The 19,109-nt window shown below is 42.7% G+C and overlaps 1 pseudogene; it reads left to right on the forward strand.

Moving 5' to 3' along the window:
• Nucleotides 1-12,042: 12,042 nt before the first annotated feature.
• LOC118851044 overlaps nt 12,043-19,109 on the forward strand; it is a 35,160-nt pseudogene continuing 28,093 nt past the window's right edge.

Below are 19,109 nucleotides of genomic sequence, written 5' to 3' on the forward strand. Positions count from 1 at the left end.
CTAAGCTTATCCTGGGAACATAGACATAACAGCACAAGAAATGCCATAGACAGAACATAATCAAGTCGATTAAGCAAACGTTTATTAAGTACCTGTTATGTATAAAGCACTGTATTTAGTACTAAGAATACAAAGATAAAAATGAAACAGCCCTGGAGTTTATGTTAAACTGTTGTATACAACTCATAAACAGAGAAGAAAATACAAGATGATTTGAGGAGGGAGATGATCAGAAAAGGCTTTGTATAACAGGTGGGACCTGAGCTGGGCATGAAAGGAATCTAGGGATTGCCATATGAGTGTGACACAAAATAAATGTCATGAGTTCGGAGTCCATTGTTGGCTGGAGAGATCTGGGAAGACTCCAAGGAGGAGGTGAATGTTCATCTGGTCTTGACGGATGTAGAGGCTTTGGATAGGGCTAGTGAGGTGGGCAGAAACATCCTAGGCAGAGGGAATGGTGTGAGCAAGAGCAAGAAAGTCCAAATTGTATCTGGGGGAACAATAAGTAAATTAATCTGACTAAAAGAGACAGTCTGTGCATGAGAGTAATGGAAGATAATGCTAGAAAAATGGGTTGAGGTTTGTCCATGGAAACCCTGAATGCCAAACTAAAACATCAACGCTTCATCCTGTAGGCAGTGGAGAATCACTGAAAGATTATGGGTATAGAGTAACAGAATGAAATGTTTTAGAAAGATTAATCAAGTTCACTGTATTGGATGGACGGCAAGGTGGGCAGAGAAAAAAACTGTAGATGGGATAAACAAGTGTGAAGCAACTATGGTAGGCCAAGAATAAGGTGATGAGGACCTGAACTGAAGTAGTAATGAGAGGAACAGGAAAGAAATTTAAATGTGAGAGATACTGGAAAAAAAAGGATAGGACTCATAACTGCTTGGCTATGATGCTGTCTTCTTAAGATAAGCTTTAAATATCTGTCTTCTGTTATAAAGCTCATCATTGAATGTCACATTAAATGAAATAGATAGATGGATGGATTGATGGATAGAGAGATGACATATTTAATGATGGACTCTAAATATGACCTTAAAAGTATGCTCTTTTTGTCTTTAAGCATGGGAGTAAAAATGAGCTATGTATGATTGATGTTGTTACGCTTTTTGAAGTTCTAGTCATTTGGAGATCATATGAAACCAACAGCGATTAAGAGGAAAAATAGTGTCGAGTCAGTGTTGTATGGTTTTGTGGATTCCATACTGAACTATAGTCACACAAAAACACATATTAACCTGTACATTAGATGATTTCTTAGGTTTCATGATACTGTATCAAAACACATTTCATATGGAAATATTCTCAGATTGAATAATTTCAAAGCCACATTGTAACATTTGATTTATAGTTTCCATTTTATCTCAAGGTTTGTTTCTTCTGTGAAGACTTACTTGACTTTGCCTGTTCATGGTGATCTTATTTTGAAATTCCTTATCATTTAAATATAAAAACCTTTCCCCCAAATCTCTAATGTCTACCTTAGTTTTATGTTACTCTGGAATAATTTTCTTTTTCATATATATATATATGTATATATATATGCATGTATATATGTGTGTATATATATATGTATATATATATGTATATATATATATATGTAACTTCAACTTTTCTGGTATAGTCCAAAGTACACACCGTGGTACTATGTGGGTACCAGTTGCTCAAATTAGTTGGTAGCTAGGTGGCAAGGTGATAAGAATGCTGGATTTGGAGTCAGGAAACCTGACTCCAAATCTTGCCTTAGATACTTATTAGCTAAGTGGCCTTGGGCAAGTCAATTAACTTTTCTTAGCCTGTAAAAGGGGAATAATAATATCCGCTACCTAACAGGGTTCTAAGGCTCAATTGAGATAGTATATGTAAAACACTTTGCAAATCTTAAAACACTACATAAATGCTAGTTATTATTACTACTAATAAATGCTTATTGAATGAATGAATATCCATTAGAATGTGATTTGAAAGACAATGTCATCTTAGTTTGAATATTCAGTAAAAGGTCAAGTGGTAAAAATTTTCCTGATTTCTAATTTTAAAAATATATATACATATGTATAATAATAATAAGACAATGTGCTCAAATGGATTCTGGACTAAGAAGACATAGGTTCTATTGCAAAGTAGGTAAAATGTAGTCATATATATGTTCAAATAAACATAAGAAATAAAAATCATGATTCCTATGAAACACGGATTGATAATGTCAGAAGCATAGAACTGAAAAACGTCCCAGTGACATGATCTGCATGTACAATTCTGTGAAAGTAAATAATAACAGGGTACAGCAGCAATTTAATAAAATTTACAAAAATATATCCATCATTTTAGTTCAATATATTTGTTTCTTATTGTGGTATACAAAACTAATGTCATAAAGTGATCTTCTGCCGGAGAGAGAACAAGCTACTCATTTGACTGCCTCCCCCGCCATCCTCTGAGCAATGCCAATGCCAATGACTTTTCCCTTAGCATTCTGCCCTCTGTAGCAGCAGGGCCTTTCCCAAGCTGAGAATCAAACTGGGTTTCTATAAAATTAGGGGTTTTCTAAGAGGTTACTACTCTCATTTGTCCAAGCTTCCTCTATTCCACTGTTGAGAAACTGAGGTTAGGCAAACCTTATGAGCTGTGATTGAGGATGTTGAGACTACGAGGAGGTGGGCACACTAGAAATTGGTTCTCCTATCATCTTAGTTATCATCAACTGACCAAAGGTGGTAAGACAGGAGTCAGATAGGAGAAAGGCGAATTCCTATTTCTGTCAACACCTGGGGCTTAAAAGAAGAGGAGGATGACTCATGATGACAAGATGAGGTGATGGGCATTACTCATCAAAATACTTTGATTCAACAAATATTTATTGAGCTCCTCCTATTATGGACAGTATGCCATGCTAAGCTCAGGGGGAGTTAGGAGGTGATACAAAAATTACTGAGGCACAGTCCCTGTTCTCAAGAATATTATAGTTTAGTTGGAGAAAGAAGAAAAGTCCACAAATAATTATAATTTAGGAAATGATTTGTGTAATAAGAGCCATAAGTGTCCTATAGGGGTTCAGAGAAAGAGATCAAGTCTAAATGGAGAGAATAAGAAAAAGCTTCATGAGAAAACGAAATTTGTGCTATGCCTCGAAGGATGAATGGAATTTTGACAGGCAGAGATTGGGGAAGGACATTCCAGCAACCTTGGGGATACTATAACAGCTCAACATTTAGTGGAAGAACAAAACATAAAGAGAAGAAAGACTCTATTTTTCCTCAAACCAAGTTTGTTCTAGACCCAAATCCATGAGAACCTGCATTATTTTTTGTTTATTCAAAGGCTAAAGCTATTGCATCTTTTTCTGGAGTGCATCGATTTCCAGTTTCTGTTGAACAACTTCTTGTAGAGAGTTCCACAATTTAGTGCTCTCAACTGAGAAAAACCTGTTCTTAATAACAGGAAATGCTCAACTGCTGAATTCCATAATGGAGACGGCCAGAGTTGTAGATTATGAACTGGTTTTTGTAAAAGTTCAGATTCCCTGATAATAAACATTAGGCCCAATGGCTAACATTTGAAACTCTAAAATCTCTAAAGCCAGAACTAGAAATGTCATCCTACTCCGGCTACCAGGAGTATTATTATTAACTTTTATTATTATTATTATTATTAACTTCTCAAGTAGATGGTAAGTTTCCTGAGGGCTCAGTTCATATCTTCAATTCCCTTAGTAGCCACTTTACCCATCCTTACCAAAGAACTTAGATGTGTCATAATTGTTGATTGTAAAATCTGATGATTAAATTTTTATGTTTCTGAGCCTGCCCTTTTTATAAATAGTCACCTTTGCTTTAGCTAAGGGTACTGAGACATAATACACTTAAAGTGATGGTCTGGCAATTAACACTAAAAAGATGATGCATCAGGAGCCAATTCTTTCCCATTATTACTCCTCCCAAGGCCTTCTTGATTTGGATATTAGAGTATAAAATTGCATGCTAATAAATATGACTGGATCCAGCTAAAGTTGAAAGCACATGACAAGAAAGGCTTAGTCAGGTCAATGATATCTATTGAATGTTAGAGCTAGAAGGGAAGTTGGAAATGATCTAGCTCAAGCCCCTTATTTTACAGATAAAGAAACTGAGGCTCAGCAAGGTTGAGTGAATTGTTAAATGAATGAGTGGCAAAGCCAGGGCAAGAACCCAAACTTTCCTTCTTCCAGGCTAGTGTCCTTTCTGTTTCATCATATAAATCAACTTCAAAAGATATTTTTCTTCCCTCTAATTAAGTAAGTGCATTACGTCAGAACTACCTATCCACGTAGAAAGAACAATGAGTTCAATTCAATTTATTAAACAAATATTAAACACCTACTATATGCTGAGTATAATGCTAGGAATTGAAGGATATTAAGACATATTGATGACTTAGAACATATTTTTCTTTTGGAGGGGGAAACATCATTGTTGTCTTAAAATATTTGAAAGGTTGTCATTTGCAAGAGATATTAACCTTATTTTGCTTGGTCCTGGAGGGAAAAACTAGAACCTATCAATTGCAAATTTTAGCTTAATACAGGGAAAGAAATCCTACCGGCTAAAAATAGAATAATTTGTTTTGGACAGGGAATGTCAGGAGAAACTAGTAAGTTCCTTATTGTCTGACTCCGAGTGAAGGTTGGATGAGTACTTATTGGGTATGTTTTAGAGGGATTCATACTTCAGGTATGGGTTGGACTATATTACCTCTGAAGTTCTTTCAACTTTTGAGATTCAATGTAAATTGCCCTTTAACAAACAAACTAGGCAGTGGCTAGGCGGTGCAGTGGATAGAATACTGGCCTTGAAATCAGAAGGACCTCAGTTCAAGTCTAGCGTCAGATACTTACTAGCTGTGTGATCCTGTGTAAGTCATTTAACTACAATTGCCTTTTAAAAAAGGAGAGAGAAACAAACTACATTTTTCAAAAGTATAAACATTAAGGCTCACGGAGCTGTTCTCACTCATCACAGAAATTTATTTTCTTTTCTTCATTCAAGGCCTGGATCATGTGCCACCTTCTTTGATCCTTTCAACTAAAAGTGATCTTTAAATTTACTTCTAGCACTCCATCTCTTTCTTTTTCCCCTTGTCACACTGTGGGCTGTGGGTTACAACATCCTGTCTTGTGTTAAACTAATTTGTGCGCATGTGTGATGTTCCCTATTAAATTATAAACATCATAAGGGAAAGGACATTGTTGTTTTCATCCTTCTGACTTCAACACTTAGCATAGTTGTTCACTGGGTGTCCTCCCTGCTTGGAATTATCTTCTTCCAAATCTCTATTTCCTGGCTTTCTTCAAATCCCAGCTAATAAATCCCATCTTCTACCAGAAGCCTTTCCTGATTCCCCTTAATTCAAGTGCCTTCCCTCGGTGATTCTCTCCAATTTATCCTGTAGATAACCGGTTTGTATATAGTTGTTTGCATGTTGTCCTCCCCCCCCCCAGCCCCCCCACCAATTAAGCTGTGAGCTCCTGGAAGACAGAGACTGGGCTTCCCCCTCCCCCCTTTTGTATCTCTAGCACTTAGCACGGTGCTTGGCACAGAATTGGAGCATAATAAGTGCTTCTGTTTTGCCTTAACTTGCACATATTAGGAGCTTAATAAATGTTTGTTGAATTGCCTTGAACTACAAGAAAACAGCTTTGGTAAAGTCTTATCCTACTTCTTACACCTGGGTCTCAGTTTCTATAAAATTAGGAGTTGGACTAGAAAACTTTGAGCTTTAGTTCTGTTATCCTAGGATCCTGTAATTCCTTGAAGACAAATAAATCTACCTTGAAGAATTAAGTAGTCAACCTCACCAATCTAGTCTGCTTGTCTATAGCCATGAGACAAATAAAGAAAACCAGTAAGGAAAACAAATCAGATTTACATAAACAATCAGGATGCTTTACAAAAGCAAGAAAGTTTTCAAATAATGACATTCATTTTAATACTCACCCCTAAGATACTAATCTGCATAAAGCATAGTGATTAAAGTATTGGGAGCCTGGCCTTTATACCTCCAGCATTTGCTTTTGAAGCAGGCAGGGATTGACCCCCTTTTGTTTTTGTGCTACAATTTATTCCTTCAATCCTATGTTAAATGTATGGATGAGGTATAAAAATGCTTAGAAAGTGGTCTGAGATATTTAGGTGAAGGATACCTTAGAAATAGATAATTATAAGAAACACTGTCCCAACCGCACTGATGAGAGATATAATGCGCTTCTATGGCTCCAGCCTATTCTTAAGTGCATTATTTTTCATTCTGGGGTGTCTTAATTCCCTGACAGTATAGGACAGTGGTGCTGAACTTGTTAGCAAGCAGCATTTTTAAGTCCCTCTGGACTTTAAATGTGAACCTGCGAGGCTGCTAGGGGTTAGGGAATACAATAATGAAGGAGAATTCACTCTCTCCTTTAACCCAACACTTCCCCAAACATATTCTAAACGGGGTCGGTGAGGCTTTTCTTATCGATTGTTTAATAGCACCAAAGGCTGTTTCTTTCAGGCGCTGGGCCAAGAGTATTATTTTCGGGACTAAAGTGGGGTTGGGCAGATTTCCCATCCCATCCCCTTCCCTAGTCCTATGTAAGGCAAATTATAAACAAGTGTAGCAAAACTAAAGCCTCGGTCTACAGGAATCCGGCGTTTCCTCCTCCTATTCACCTAAAGCGCCAGGGCTGATGGGATAAGATGAAAGTGTGATGATGAGGCATCTCAGGCCGTGAATCATTGCCTCTCGTGGTCCGGCTCTGGGTTCAAGCTGTAGAGCTCTGTGTCCGTCTCTGCTCGGCTGACGATGAGGACCCGCTCTCCCCTGTTTCCACCTCCTGTCTCCCTGCCCATCTCCCACCTGGGTCGCCCTACTTACCACGGTCCCCGAGGTGGGTGTCACCCGGGGTAGGAGGGCTGCCACCTGGCCCGCTCTAAGGCGGCTCCGTGGGAGCTGGGCGTTCGCCTCCGGCCCCTGGGTACCGGAGATCAGGTTCCTCCCCTCCTCCCCCTTGTGCTCCAGCCACCGCCGCTGCCTCCTTCCATGACACAGCAGAACGGCAGCTGCTGCAGTAGTCCAAACCCAGTGGCCCAGGAAGCGCAGCAACGCAGGAAGGGCGGGGGGCGGAGAGGAGAAGGAGACGTAGAAAGGAGGGGAATCCCCCACTCCCCTGCTTCTAGAGCACCCGTTCCCTGCCCACCTGCAGGGGAACAAGGTGGGGCTAGAGCCTCCCAGGTGAGAAGCAGAGGGGAAGGGCGCTGAATTAGATGGGGCAGAGGCGATTGGGGTCACGATGGATGAAGACCTGCCTGAAGAGATTCTGAACGGGAACCTCAGTACGAGATGGGCTATCTTCATAGAAAATGGTGGTGGGCAAGGGAATTGGGCAGGCGACTGAGAGAAAGACGACGCTTCAGGGAAGTCAGAGAGGTTCGAGGATGGGTGGGAGGGAGGCAGAGGGGTCTGGGAAAGGATGCGCAGGTGGAGGAAGGGAGAAGGGAGTGGAAAGCTTTGAGGGGCCAGAGTTGAGATGCTAGCAGAGGAGGTACTCAAATCTGGAGCCAGAAGAAAGAGAAGAGGGGTGTTAATATGGAAGGAAAGCACTGATTGGGGGTGGGGGGGGAAGGACGACCTGTGGAAACCTTTTAGGATATGAAGTGGTGCAATGGAAAAGTTTGATCACTGATATGAAATGGGATAAGGACAGAGGCAGCCTGAGGGGAGGACTGGTGAAAAAGTGCTCAGAGTTCCTTCACCTCACTGTTTCTGCGAAGTTTTACATAATTCCGTCCATCCAAACAGGAACATTCATTACTTTCTCTCCTATAAAATAAACAAGACATCATAACATTAAATTTTGTGAGGGGAAATGACATTCTTTCTAAGGTTTGGAACTCGGGGAAATTTTCTGACATTGCAGAGGTATGTGAGAGAAATAAAAGGTAACAAGGAATCTGTGATCCAGCAGTATAAAAGAAGGCACATGAAACTGAACTTCCTCTATCAGCGTAGACAGCAAAGTCTCGGTTGATTAAGATTCCCTCTCCATCTTTTTTTTTCTCTTCCTGCCTTCCCTGTTTCCCAAGCCCACCAAGTGAGAACACGTTTTGAGAACTAAAAAGTTAACTTCGGTTAAATATTGGAAAAGGATGTGTCAAAAATTACTGAATACATTCTTCATTGTTTCAAAGTACGTTCTCAAGTCCCCTTAGTAGAAATATTGCTTCCAAAATCTAGCATCTATGTTATTTTACATAATTTTAATGTAATCTAGCATGAGATGTTTATATGAAATATATTTCCAAAATGACATTTCATCCCACAAAAAACACTCCATGTATTTTACAGATGGAACACCCTTTCCTGGTCTGAAAGAAGGTGCCCAGAAAAATAACTGGAAAAAAAAAAGTAACACCTTAGCTTCATCTGTACCTTTCGGGTCATATCTGAGAACTTTGCTTCCTGACACAAACAAGTTTTTACTGCTGTCAGCACCCAAACCCTAATTTAGCTGCGGAAGAGAAAAACTGCATTGCCTTTTGCCTCCCTCCTCATGCATCATCCACACAGTTACCGGGGGGTTTCTAATTCTAGAAAGCTTTAGGGCTGGTGATGGGGTTGGTAATGATGTGTTCAAGGGAGCCTGGTTATTAGTGCTGTAGTCGTACTGTTTGGTGGTTGCTGCTCCACCACAAATCAGATTGGAGTTGCAGAGGGAAAGCTAAAATCCTGTTTTTGTTCTATTTTTTTATTTTTCAGCCCTTTTAAAATGACTCATTTCTGTTGGGGAACTCATTACGGCTGGGGAAACATAAAATAGGAAATACTGAGATGTCATTTCTAACAGCGTGTGGGTTTTTCGAATGTCGGAAGGATTTAAGGAAGCACGGCTCTGTCAGTGTAATGAGCCACTTTTGAAAACCGACAGAGAAGATTGGCCCTAGGTTGCGGTTGCGACCAGCTTTTCCTTTCGCAGCGCCGGTAGCACCCCAGGATGCTACGAGTGGGGTTTGGTGAGTGGTGCTAACAGTAGGGGCTACCGTCGCCGCCGCTGCTCCTGCCGCTGCTGTTGTGGATGCTGCTGCCGCTGCTTGCTGCTGCTGCAGAGTCACGTGGGAGTCCCCTTTAAGTTTCCATAGAGAGGCCTCTCCGGTGTCACATGATGGACATGATATAATGAAACAACATTGTGGAGCGGAGAGCATTCGGGGAGCCCAGGGCTACAAAAACAAGTGAGTGAGAAGAGGTGGGAGGAAGAGAAACTACGCCACCTCCCCTGCAGACCAGCCCACACGCAGCAGCCGCCTCTGGGATAAGGAGGAGAGAGGGGTCCGTCGTGGGGGACGGGGGATGGGGGAACGGGCAAGGGGTGGAGGGCAGGGGTCCTCACCCCCGCATCCTGCAAACCCCCCTCCCCCAAGACCGGGGCAGAGACCAACTTTCCTCCACCAGCCTTCTCCAGGACTGCACCTGTCTCCGAAGTCGCGACAGTCAAAAAGGGGAAATTCTAGAAGAAGAGGAGCCGCCGAGATACGTGCGCATCTGTTTTTTTCCCCCGTTTCCACTCCGCGCACATGGAAGAAAACAGAGAAGGATTTTTAGCGGCGTGTCAATTACCCAAAGGTAAGTTATTTATAGGAGCTAAAGCTGGTCCAGCAGGACTTTGGGAGAATTTTCTGTCCTTTGCTTTAATGAAACTTGCCTTGCCTTTCCTTCAAATTAAAGAAAAAGAGGAGATGGTGTTGGGAAAAGGCGTCCTTAGACTCGCTTTCACTGGTGGTTTGGGGTTTTTTTTGGGGGGGGGGGCTAAATCGGTAACACTTTTCCCCCTTTCTGGGCTGTGTTTCTCTCCTCCCCACTCTTCCTCTTCCCATCCTCCAGCGCCCCTCGGTTTTCCTCTCTTTTTTTCCGGAGGGGTCCAGCTGCCCCAGGGGTCGATTTTGGGAAGCCGGGAGAGGGAAGGTGGGATCGGTTGCATCACACGGGGATTTCGAGGTGATTTCGCCATGTTTGGGTGGCTAAGAGGACTTTCGTACCCCCCCACCCCCCCAATTAGGTGGCTTGATGCCACATGGCTCCTCCGGAGCTGCTGCTGGGTTGAGAGAGTGGTGGCTTTTTTTTTTCTTCAATGTCCGCATTCCAGCTAATGTTGCGCAGATAAAATTCAAACTTGAGGTAAACAGAAGAGGAGGAGGAGGAGGAGGAGAAGGGGGGGGAGGGGGGAAGGGAAGGGAGGAGAAGGCTGTTTCCATTTCAAGAACCCACCTCTCCACCCCTCGGAGAACAACATCCCAAACCTAGGGATAACTATTTCATTTCTTCCCCCTCCAACCCCCACCCTCAACCTTTGCTGTCAACAAAAATAAGGGGAGGGAGGGGGCGCGCGTGTCCGGGGGTGGTGCCTTCGCTCCCTCTTCGCAAACCTTCGCACCACATCCCCGAGATGCCTCTCTTATTTTTGCATCATTTTTTTCTTCCCCTTTTCCGCCGAAGACCAAGAGGGTGGCTCGGTCGCCCAAGCGCCCTCCGCCGAAGCCCCTTCATACTTTGCCCCGCGAGCCCAGATCACTTTCACGCCCTCCACGCGCGCAGGAGCGGCTGGAGGGCTCCAGCCGAGGTGGGCATCGCCAGCCGCCGGCGCAGCTTTGGAGGTTTAGCAGGTGTGTGCGGCTGCCCAGGGGATTCCTTTTTTAAAATAACTTTTTTTTTTTTTTTACTTTTTTTCATGCCTTTTCTGTTCGGTAGGACGGTGTGGGAAGTTTGCGAAGCCTGAAGGGACAAGGGACGGACCTTGTTCTCCTCCGGGCTCCAGAGTATCCGGGAGAAGATCTCCTCCTCCTCTTTCCCACCCCGCGGGGGATCGCAGCTAAGACAAGGTGGGTGGGTGTTCCAGGGTGGGGATGTGATCGCTGGTGACAGCTTGGAAGTCATCCCTCCCGGTCTGCCTGTCTGCCCACTCCCATTCTTCCCACCCCAGCCCCCCATCCTTTACAAAGCTGATGGGGCTGGGGGCGAAGGAAGTAGTGCCTCGACCCCGTATTCACTGGGGGGGGGGGTCCCCAGCCCTCAGGCGTTTTCAGGAGCGGTTGCGTAAGGGAGGAAACGACGGACAACCCCGGAGGTGGGGAAAGGACGCGCGTGGGGCGGGCGCGGGCGATGAGGGACAGATCCTGGCTGGCCGGGCCCGTATCCGGGGCCGGGCCGCTCCCACGCAGGACCGGGATGCGCCGTGGGAGTGGAGGCGCGCCCCGGAGCCCCGTCGCCCGGCGGCGGTTTCCGGGCGCGGTCCCTTGGGGGCAGACTCTGCCGCTTCCATTCCCGGCAGGGAGAAAAGGACACGGGCGGAGCTTGTGCCGTAAACAGGCTGTCAGCCGCTCGCGGCTCCCCGCCCCTGGGCTGACGCGGGAGCCGGGTCCTAGGAGCGGAGCCGCCGCTGCCGCCTCCAGCGCGCGGCCGTGGCCCCGGCCCGCGTCCCTTCGCGGCGGCGGCGGGCGGGCGTGCGGGCGCGTGCTCGTGCTCGCTCCCGCTCCGCCCTCACCCGCCTTTCCGCGATCCCTCCCTCCGGGGCGCGCCGCCGACGCCCGGTCGGGCCGGCCTCTGTTTTTGTTTTGATGGGACCCGCGTGCAGCTGACGCGTGTCGAGTCACGTGCCCGCTGGGTGGGAGGGGAGGAGGAGAGGGCGCGTTGACGTCCGCAGGGCCCTGCTCCTGGTGGGGGCGGGGCCGAAGGCGGGGGCGGGCCCGGGGAAGGATGCGGGGGCGGGGCGGGGTTAGTGGTGGTCCACGCTCCCCAGGGACTAGAGCAGGTAGAAGCCTCCCGGGCAGGGGCTGAGCTGTGGGGAGGCGTAGTGTGCATCTCGGTAATTGACACGTGTGTCCCCCCCTCCCCCATTCGGTGTTCCGGGGGTCGAGGGGGAGTGCTCCAGAGTTAATGAGCCTTGCGTGTGCTCCCCGAGCGACATGCGGAACGCTTTCATGACTCCGCAAAAGTTGGAAGCGCTTGGTGCAAGGAGGGGAGATGCCTCTCCAAAAGGAGGCCTGGCCAGAACAGGAGGGAGATCGGGGGCTGCTCCCAGCTCGGAGGTGAGAAAGGAAGACGTTGGTACGGGTTATTTTGTAACAACCTCTTCCTAAGGAAAAAGTAATGTACGTTTCTTTCCGTGAAGAAGTACACCGATAAATTTGGCTGCAGGATACGTTAAATCGAATTAAGAGGCAAGAAATAGATACGAACACTGAGCCACTAGAACACTAAGGATAGGGGGGAAGAGTTTGCAAATTTTAGAAAATGGATATTACACGTACATATGTGAATGTATACACATAATGTGCCTATTATAAATATATACATTAACATCTGTGTGCATGTGTATACTTAGATATGTAAATGTGTATATATAGATATGTATATGTGCATTTACATATGTAGCAATATGAATGTGTATATCTACAGATAAATTTTATATATGTATATATACATAGAAAATGTGTATATTGGTATGGATATATACACAGAGATACGCACATATGGGTATTTAAAAATATACACGTACATACATGTTATATAGAAATGTATATACGTGTATGTAACGTGTGTGTATACACACACGGTGTCCCAAAAGTCTCAGTGCGTTTTTAAGCTATGAAATCTTAGTTGTCATAAGCTTGAAAATGCACTAAGACTTTTGGAACACTGTCTATAGCGCAAGGGAGTCTTGAGCAAATGTGAGACAAGTAGGCTTTTAAGAAAAAAATTGGTCTGTCCGAATTTTCACAGACATTTTGGGAGGCATGTCATTTACCAGTTCGTCATACAAATTTGCCGGTCATGTGCTGGGTGTGTCAGGGAGAAGGTCAGGAATGTATGTGGTGTAGCAGAAGCTGTTCTGTGGAACTCTGGAGGAGAAAAAAATTGGGTCATACTGTCTGTCCTGGAACAAACATTTCTTTTGCCACGTATGTTTTGTAACCATCGGGGCTGAAACAAGTGAGCATTTATTTTTGTAAACACTTGCTCACAGAGATCTTGCATAAATAAGGTCTCTTCAAATAAAATGCCGTAAAGAAAAGTTTTAGTTGAAGATGTGTTTGTGATTGAAACGAATTTCCAAATGGGAAGAGTGTTATGTAATGGGCAGCCTATCCTTTTGATTTCTCATTATGAGCCATCATTTATTAAACATCTCTTGGATATGTGACATTTGGACTGCTATTTGCCGAGTGAAGGTTAGGGTGCATATCTGATTTTCAGATCACAGCAGTCTTTTCGGGTAACAAGATGGAGCCACAGAGATTTGATGGACGTGTATCTTGTAAATAAATTGAAATGTTGGTTTGGCCTGTAGATTTTGCACTGGTGTCTTCCCAGTACCCAAACCTCATTTTCATCCATTTTGATCTCTTCAATGCTTTAGCATGATAGTATGCCAGGAAAAAAATATAGGTGGGCTTTACACAGCAAATACAGAGTTGCTTGGCATACTTTGTATTTTGTTTGGTTTTCCCATGAAAATCAAGGAAGATGGAAATAAAAAGGAGAGGAGGAGGGTTATAGTACATTGGTCATGGCTTTCCCAGGCTCGTTTAGATCTATCGATTTCTTTCAGCTCCTGATTCTTGGCTATAAGGTTAAGTTAACATTTACTAGGGAGAGGCACTTGGTTATTGTTACGAACTTATCTGGGTGGAGAGAAAAAACATTGCTGCAGTAACTAATGGAGATCATCCCTGGTCAATTACTTGCTGCGTCAGAGCTCGGTTTTCATTACATGAAGTCCTCTGTACATATGCGTAAGGTGAGGGGAACAATTGATAATCTTAAGGAATAGTAATTTAGGTCTAGGTCCTTGTGAAGGGTTTACAGTCTATGTCTTTTATTAGTATTGTAGATTTGGAGCTGAAAAGGACCTTGGAGCAGAAGTTCTTAAGCTATTTGTGCTATGGACTACAGCTCTTCAGAATAATGCTTTTAAATGCATAAAATAAAATACATAGGACTACAAAGGAAACTAGTTATATTGAAGTAGAGTTATCAATTTTTTTTTTTTAGTAAAACGTTTGTGGATAGCAGGTGAAGAGACCCTGCTTACAGGGTGTGTAGTTCAACCCACTCATTTTAAAGTTGAAAAAATACTTCAGAATTTTCTCTCAGCAAAAGCTGGAGGCAGGAAAGTTCAAGTTCTGACTTTAAAATAACCATTCTCTCCTAAACCTTTAATAGCTTAAAACTATACCAAAGACTTTTGGGACTCTGTATTTTAACCAAGTGCCTCAGCCAGTGTTTGAAATAAAGGAAAATAGGTAATACTGAAGGGAAAAAGTCCTATAATTTATATTAGATGCTGGGATCTCAGGCTGTGTGTTATATTTTATTGAGTGGGAGTTGGGCAGGTTGCTAAAAGTTCTTTTATTTGCAAATGATAGGGTAAAGTAACATAGTTGAATTTTGTTGCTGTCATGTTTCATTTGGTGGTTCACCTTTGGTGCAATATGGCAGTGCAGTGTTTGTCTTTTAGTATGACAGAAAAGCTTGTAAAGGACTTGTTCTATTTTTAAATCCTAGTAACTAAATTGGTAAACAAAATAAGGTGCTGCTTAAAAAAAAAAAGTCAGTTCATCCTCCGGGGGTAAACATCCGTTGGTAGGCTAATGTATATGAAACTGTATTACATACTTTTGAGCTGTTTAATGAATCTAGTGATTTATTTTAAAAAAAAATGCGTCAGTTGTCTTGTAAACTTTCCATGGAAGTAATGCCCTTGATTTTTTCCTTTTGGGGGGAGTAAATGCAGAAGTGGTTGCTGCTAATAATGGATTAGAGGAGCCTGCGTAAGGAAGTCCTCTATGCTTTTTTTCATAGGTGGGAGAATTTGTCTTCTTTCTAACCCTGCTTTTGAGGGTATATTATGAAGCTGGACTAGCATTATAAAGACCAGTTACTGTCTTAATTTTTATAATTTTCTTCTTCCAGGAAATTTAAAACTATTGACATGCAGTAACGTCCGGAAGATTATAGACCTAGGCTTGTAAGAGCCCAAGAAATCATCCAGTTCTAGTTATGTTACAGATGAGGAAACTGAGGTAGGGGGGAAGTGTTTGCCCAAGTTCTCACTCCATGGTTACTATTAGTTCGTTGGGTTTTATGGTTTCCGTTATCAGACACATTTTTAATTGTTACCCTTATTTGCTAGTTTGAAAAAACCTCATTTTGGAAAGTTTAGTCGTCAAGGTTATAAAATTAATAGAGCTACAATTTGAACCTAGTTCGTTTAAATGCTTCTTTTACTTTGCCCAGTTTGCCCACGTTTCCACTGATTCAATGTGGGGGCAAAGTCCACGCTGACTTAATGACGTTTATACTTGAACAACCAAAGAAGTTTTTGGTAGATCTGAAAAAGAGACCCAAAATATTCTTCTCTTTTATTAAAAGTGATAGTGAAAAATTCAACTTTATCTCACAAAACAGTGGAATAGAAATATTTATTATATAGGCTTCTAAATCTCAGTTTGTGGCACGTGCGACACCCAAGTTATAATTGCTTCAAAGAGGATGTTTATAATGTGAACAGAAACATTTTTAACTCTACAGACGATCACTTCCAGACTTTGAAATGTTGATATAAATAGGTAGGAGACACGCTCAGCATCTGTTTTGAAGAATTCTAAGATTGAAAACCCTATAAGTTTTATTTCAGGTGATAGGTTCTATTTTGGCTGGGAGATGATATACCCTAATATGTCAAAGGATACATAAAAGTGAAGTATTTTTGGAGTGCTGTATATGATCAACTCCATCACAGGTATTTGGATTATTTATTTTTTGGGTTAGCTATAGTCAGATTTTAGGCCTGTCTTCTTTTTTCTGTTATATGACATGTTCCTGGAATATATACCCCGTTCCCCCATTCTTTAAGAAAAAAACCCTAATTTTGTAATAGATAAAGCAACATCTAGTTAAGAATGTAAATCAGTTACACTTCAGACGCCATATAGTTCTAGAGTGCTGCATTTGGAGTCAGGAAGACCTAATAACCTGATGGAGACACTTGGGAGCCCTGTGTAACCTGAAACAAGTCACTTAACCCTAAACCAGAGATTCCTGGGCTTCAGTTCCTCATCTGTAAAAGGAGGTAGTTTGGAGTAGATGACAGTAAAGGGAGCTTTCAGGTCTAAATGGATGATTTTATGATGTGTAGATTCTTTTCTTAAAAATAATTTTTAATCCACAAAAATCTACCTTCTCTCCTCATCTTCTCCCCCCACCCCCTGCCTTTGAGAATAAAAGAAAAGCAAAGCCCCAGTTACAAACATGTATAGTTGAGTTAAGCAAACTATATTTCTGAATCGGGCCGTGTTAAAACAAAACAAAAAACAAAAAAAATCCCCACCACGTCTCCTTCTGTAGTCTGAGTCTTTCACTTCTCTCTCAGGAGGCAAGTAGCGTGTTGTATCATTAGTCCTCTGGAATTGTGGGTAGTCATTAGAGTTAGAGTTCCTAAATCTTTCAGAGTTTTTCGTCTTTATGTATTGTTGTTATCATGCAACTTATTCTTCTGGTTCTATTTGTTGCATTCCACATTATTTTATACAAGTCCTCTTGGGTTTCTCTGAAACGACTCCTTCATTTCTTGCTGCACAATAAATAGTACTCAAATTAATTCATGTGCCGTATTTCAAGATCAAGACATAACAGAACCATTCCCAGGCCTTTTTTCCAATTAGCCTCCCTTCTATTATCCCCGACGAAAGAGGGTTCAGAGGGCATGCACGTATCATCTTCAGAATTTAGGCAGTTTACGTTTGCTTGCACTTGCTTACCTTTTTACTTTGCTCTCGATTTGTGTTTGTACTTGAAAGTGTCTATGAAGCTTGTGGCCATTTTATCAGGAATGCTCGGAAGTCCTCTATTTTATTAAAAAGATATTTTTCCCCTGTAGTATTTTATACTCAGTTTTGCTGGGTAAGTTAACCTTGCTTGTAAGCCTTTGCCCTCTGGAATATTGCATTTCAAGCCCTCTGTTTCTTTTATTGTGGTGGCTGCTAGATTGGGTGTAATCCTGACGGTTGGCTCCTTGGTAGTACTTAAATTCTTTATTTCTGGCTACTTTAAGTATTTTTTTTTTTACCTGGAAATGTTGGATTTTGGCCATCATGTTCCTGGGAATTTTCATTTTCAATTTTAGGGGGTAATTGGTGGATTCTTTCTATTTCTATTTCCACATTGCCCGCTGATTCTAGAGCAGCTCGGTGGCAAAGTGGATGGAGTACTGGACTTGGGATCAGGAAGGCTCATCTTTGTGAGTTCAAATCCAGCATCAGGTACCTATTAGCTGTGTGACCCTAGGCAAGTCACTTAAACCCTGTTTGCCTCAATTCCTCATCTGTAGAATGAGTTGGAGAAGGAAATGACAAAGGTTCTAAGAGACCTGGACAATTTTCTTTTAGAATTTCTTGAAACAAGATGTGTAGGCCCCCAGTTTTTTTTTTTATCATGGCTTTCGAGTAGTCCAATAATTCATAGATTTTCTCTCCTTGATCTATTTTCCAGCTCAGTTGTTTCTGCTGTGAAGATACCTTAATTTTTTTTCCCCATTGTTTCAGTCTTTTGACTTTGTTTTGATATTTCTTGAGAGTCATTAGCGTCTATTGGGTCCATTCTGATTTTCAGGAAGTTTGTTACTTGGATTGGCCCTGCCTCTTATGACAAGTCGTTAATTCTCTTTCCAGTTCTTTGTTCTATAACTCATTTCTTTTCCAGTTTTCTACTCTAGTGCTTTCATTTCATTTAAAAAAACATTTCAGACTTTTAAAACTCTTGCTTCATCTCTTTCAGGAATTCTGGTCGAATCTTTGCCAAAACTATGTTTTTCTTTGAGGCTGTGCTTGTAACTGTTTTGGAGTATTTCTTCTGGGTTTGTATCTTGAATGTCTATGTTGCCATAATAGTTTTTATGGTGGCATTCTTTTTCTGTTTGCTTATTCTTCCAGGCTACTTCTTGACATTGGACTTTATATTAGAGCCAGGCTCTGCACATTTCTGGAGGGAATGTCTGGGCTGGTCCTGCTGCTTTCTTTCTTAGGTCGTTGAATGTTGTGTTATTCCAGGATCTCAGGGACAGCTCAGGCTGGGGACCTACAAGTTCTCATTGCTCCTAAAATGGTCAGATTCAGAACAAAGTCTGATCAGTGGACCTCTGGACTGATCTCTGCAAATTCCTAACCTGGGTTTGGATCTGAGCAACAGGCCAGCAGGCTTATCTGTTAGGGATTTCAGTAGATTGCTGCTAGACTCAACTATGAGCCAGCTGGAAAGCTCTGTTGGTTCAGAGTAACAGAACGGCAGGCTTCCCTTTGGTCTGGGATTCTTGCCCTGGTTATCCCTCTGTAGGGTAGAATTGAGTCTTTGCTCCACTCCTGGGATGAGAGCCACATAGCTGCTGCTTGCATCTGACCTTGCTCTTTGCTTAGTACCCAACCTAGGGCCTAGGATTACTCCTCACCCTAGACTGCCATCCCTGTGCACAGGTATCCTCCTCCAGCCCAACTTGGATCTGTGCCTTAGACCTGGGTAGTGAGTGACAGAGCTGCCAGTCGGCACCTGTCCATGTACCCCACACCAGTTTGGGCCCCATTGATGTTGGATGTGGGACTTCTTGCCGTGGTACACTGCCTCTCCCTGCCCAGGAATGCTTCACTCCTGGCCAGAGCTTGTCCCTAGTGTCTACAGACCTCTTTGTCTATTTTCCTATGCCAAACTGGGCTGGAAAAATGACTAATTTTTTCTTGGATTTCCTGATCAGAATTCAGTCTGGTGTATTTTCTAGATTGGTTTAGGGAAGGGTTTTCTTTTGGGGGGGCGGAGCTTGGCTGTATTTCTTCCTGCTACTCTGCCATCTTGGCTCTACCTCATGTAGGGATTCTTCATTCATACCACTTCACTGCTTCCTCCCTATGAATCCATGATTTATAAACAGTTTTTTTTTTTACATGCACTGCCTATTCTATCCATTCCCATTTAATATGAATGAAAAGAGTGTTGCTGCTTTTGTTGAGACACCCATGAAGTGATAACTTTTAAAAATTACA

Source organism: Trichosurus vulpecula, chromosome 5, assembly GCF_011100635.1.
Source record: "Trichosurus vulpecula isolate mTriVul1 chromosome 5, mTriVul1.pri, whole genome shotgun sequence".
In the NCBI taxonomy this organism is placed as follows: Eukaryota; Metazoa; Chordata; class Mammalia; order Diprotodontia; family Phalangeridae; genus Trichosurus; species Trichosurus vulpecula.